Source organism: Bactrocera latifrons, unplaced genomic scaffold (assembly GCF_001853355.1).
Source record: "Bactrocera latifrons isolate USDA-ARS-PBARC rearing strain unplaced genomic scaffold, ASM185335v1 scaffold_197, whole genome shotgun sequence".
Classification (NCBI taxonomy): domain Eukaryota; kingdom Metazoa; phylum Arthropoda; class Insecta; order Diptera; family Tephritidae; genus Bactrocera; species Bactrocera latifrons.
Genome location: NW_017535485.1, coordinates 49,640 through 54,037, shown reverse-complemented (window position 1 = coordinate 54,037; position 4,398 = coordinate 49,640).

The following is a 4,398-nucleotide window of genomic DNA, read 5'->3' as shown; positions in this document are numbered from 1 at the left end:
CTTGACTCAATTATTTACTTTTTATAAAGCGGTTTGCCAAATTACACCCTCTGTACTGTAGTCACATATTTTTAAGGGYTTTTATATTGGCCTCAAAATGTATACTACATTTTACGTAATTTCTGCGATATAGAATTTTCGACTAAAAGTGATGAACTGGGGCAGGCAGGATTCAATCTGATTAAATATTTAACATATTTAATAACATCCTCTGAAGATTCGATGTCRACTTTTTTATACTCTCTTTGGATTGAGAATTATATATATCTAACATCCTAATAATAATATTATTAACGACAGTCATATTTGAGTTTGGTCAGATGCTCTCCTCTTGAAGTAGCCTGCTTACCCACAAATTTCAAAAACCAGTCGAATTTCGAAAATCAAAAGTTGCCCATACAACTATTGCATGCACGTTCTACCTTTTTCGAATTCAAATCGATAMCTGTATTACCATAAATATTTCGAAAAAAGAACAAAGTTCAAAAATTTTGAACAGATAAGCGAATCGAAGGTGCTTAGTCTGCATACATAGGTGACTAATGCTCATATTTTATTTATATTTTTATTGAATTTTCAATTGTTCATAAAATTTTTTTTCATGACTCTTCCTCAGCTCTTGACCGATGCTACGGCTGCTAATATGCCGGTCTCTTTCGACCAATTCAGCGATTTTATCGCAATTTTCGACGACAGGCCATCTTCGATCACCTCTATACCAGAACGAAAACGTCGAAACCATCGTTGTGCGGTGGAAATGGAAACTGTATCGGGTCCATAAATCGCACAAATTTTATTGGCGGCTTGAGATGCATTTTTGCCTTTATTGCAGTAGTACTGTAAAATATGCCGTATTTCTTTTTATTTTGCTCCATGTTTGCGACGCTATAACTCACGAACCAATTAAAATAAACGATAATCAATCAAACACGTGTTAGCGCGTGAAATGAGCTTTCCAAAAAGATATAGCATGACCCGATGCGATGAATAAAACTAAAACTACGCGCTCTCAGYGCCAACYAGCGAAAATACCGCAAGACTTTTTTGACAACCTAATATATAAGTTAACAGTACATTTCGCAAATGTACCTCATTATCATTTCCACTTGTACTTAGCAACAATCCATTTGATATATAATTAGATCACTTTAATTATCACAGCAATGGACCAAATGGCATTGCTCGCATAAAACACTGCAATGAAAGAGAACCGGTTAACATTTTTCCCTTACCTGGCCTCAGGCAAGTGCGAAATCGCAATSAAATGAGCAAAGCTCAACACCCACACAATTTACAGGCGAATGTATGACCGTAGATATATCACAAACATTCAATCAAATGAAATATAACACATACACACACACATACCAACACCTATCAACAACACGCTTTTGCAAATATACACACACCTAAACAATACCTGCCTCTTTCTAGCTGTATATCATGAAAAAAAAAAATGATACTTCAAACATATGGCAACAACAACGCTCCAGCATTAAGTTATCAATTGTATAACCAAATGAAAGCAAAATCAAAAGCTCCGCTGTCGAACGAATTGCTTCAAGTGGAATAAAAATTGTTGAAAAAATTAACCGATTCCCTGAATGATTGAAATGGGCGGCAGMACTTACAAACAATTTGCCTAATCGATTAGTTGACACACAAATTTAGTGCATTTGTTGGACTAGTAAGTTTATGTGCTACAAGCAATGTTGCGATAAATATTTTGATATGCTTGAAAACACCCTGTAGGAAATCGTGCTGTATTGCATTTAAATTTTTGTAGAAAAAAAAAAATTTTTTTTTTCATATGACTATTTAGTATAACTGGATAGTGAGATCCTGAATGTTAAATTATTGATTTATATTTTCAAAAAATTGGCAATCATTTTCAAAGATTATAAAATACTCCAATTATTTAATACTTCTATTAAAATATTTCGTTTTGTAAAATAAGTTGTTGAATAAAAATTTTGAACAAGTGGCAACTCTGCACCAAAAATATTTTTTCTAAAGCAAATTTATTGAAACATCTTTTAATTCAAGGTTTTGTAAAATATACAAATTTTTCAATAATTTTTTTCAAACGGGTGGCAACCTTATAATTTTCTAATTTTTAAATAAAATTGTTGGTATACCCTCGCCTGACAATATTTTTTATTTAATTTTCGAGTGGATCTGTAAAATGCTAAGTCTATGAAAATACCATCGCCAGTTCATTAAAATTCTCGCAAAAGTCTCTGCTGAATAGTGTAAATATAAGGCAGATTCACAATTTTGTAATGGGACATAACCAAATCGAACCGCTAATTCATACTAGAGTTTAGAAAAAACTAAGATATGAGATCATGTAAATCTCTTGCTGTAGCTTTCAAAGAACTTAAGAAGACATTCCTCCTCGGCAAATGCAAAAAAATTGCTAAGCCTTACATATATGTCATAACATTTTAAGGAGCATTTGCTCCTCCGAAATAGTAATACGATGATGGAGTTAGAAGTCACTCTAATCTCATTATTCTAGGACCTGTTTATGGAGTCCCTATTCTGCTAAWCATATATGACATAAAGTTCACCCAGCTTATGATGTAAGATTAGAGTGTTGAATTACGGCTTTTCACGAACTTAGGGAGAATTTATTATTATATTATGGATTCATAAAATGTGTATAAACAAGTAAGGAAGTGCTGAGTCTGGGTATAACCGAACATTTCATACTCTTGCACCGATATATGTAAGAATAAACGCTCGCTCAATTTTATTAAGAAAGYTCACATATGGCCGATAAAAAGTTASCCAGGAAAATCTTTACATTAGGTATGTTTATGGGGGCTAAGAAAAGTATTSACCCGATTCAACACATTTCTAGCACACAGACATACTACTACCAGAATATCATTCTCTCTGAATTTCAATTATATATCTCACACGTTGACTGATATTTTCGGTCAAAACTCAACTATAAATACTGGGGTCCACATATTCTTAACCTCGGGCCTTGAACAGGTTTTGCTAGATTTGAYCAATTTTTCATCACAAGGGAGCATACTCTAAAGGTATTATTCATGCAAAGTTTTATCCCATTATTTGAGTTGAAACTGCTCAGGCGCTTCTCGAAATTAGTGATTTTGTATATATCCCACATTAAACTTATTAAAGGACGGAGCCTTGCCCATTTTAAAAAAGATTTTCCCAGACAGACAGTCAATCGGATTTCAACTCTTCACGTCGTCCAGTTCATTTTTATAGTATACATATAACCCTATATCTATGTCGATTACTTTTGGATGATATATACACACGTTAGGTGAACAAAACTATTAAACTTGGGAGCAACATTTTGCAAGAGTATAAGAAAAATCGATTATATATATTTTTTTACTGGATTACGCATGTTGGATTCATCTTGAAATAAGAATAACAAAAAGAGTGACAAGCAGAGATAGAGAGGGAAATAATCGCTGATGTTGTTTTCTCTTATTCAAGGTACGTCAGTATAGGTATTCTGTTTTAACGTAGTAATATGCTAAATCTCCGTATCATGCCTGAACCTCTCTCTAAGTTTTCTTCTAATACCTTACAAATATTTATTTCTCAACAATTTCCTATAAGATACAAATCTGCAAAGCATTTTTAGTGGCGCGCGCATATGACAACCATGCGTAAAAAAAGGCTAATCAAAATACCCACCAATTATGAAGGTCGCCACTGTCACTGTCAGCGCACACACATTCATATCGTAGAGGCATGAATGGGCACATATTACCTGTAGAGGCATGATCAACCTTACCATACCAACTCTGCTCTCCACCTTCATCACACCGACTACCTTAACCTTTCCATCGCCAAATCCCGCATGACGGCGCAGTTTTTGTTTTTTTTTTAAATATTTTTTGTTGTTCACCTGCCCAACAGCCGGTTCTACGCATGCGCCGCATTACCCCTTGATAAGCGTGTACTTAAAATGCCATTTGATATGATTCGTAGTTTTTAATTCGCTTTGACGCGCATTTGCTCCACATTCATTGAGTGTTTCTTTCACTCCACTTTTTTGCCACTGTCCACCTTTTTCTCTTCAGTATGTTTGCTATTGTTTTTGGTTTTCATACGTAATTTTTTGCGCAGAGTTTTGGTGTTTATCGTGACGTAATTGACTTATGCTCAATTATAATGGAGTGGCGTGGCTAATGTTATTTGTATTATTAACAAAAAAAAAAAAGCACATGAATGTGAAAAAACCGTTAAGCCCCGATTGTTTGTGGTGCAAGTAATTCATTTTGCATTAATATATCTTATTTCAATTTGTGGTCGCCATTGTTGTCATTATTTAATAGCATATTTTTTTATATTTTGGTGCGATAGTAACCCACTAGGAAATTGTCTGCATATTTAATTGAAGTG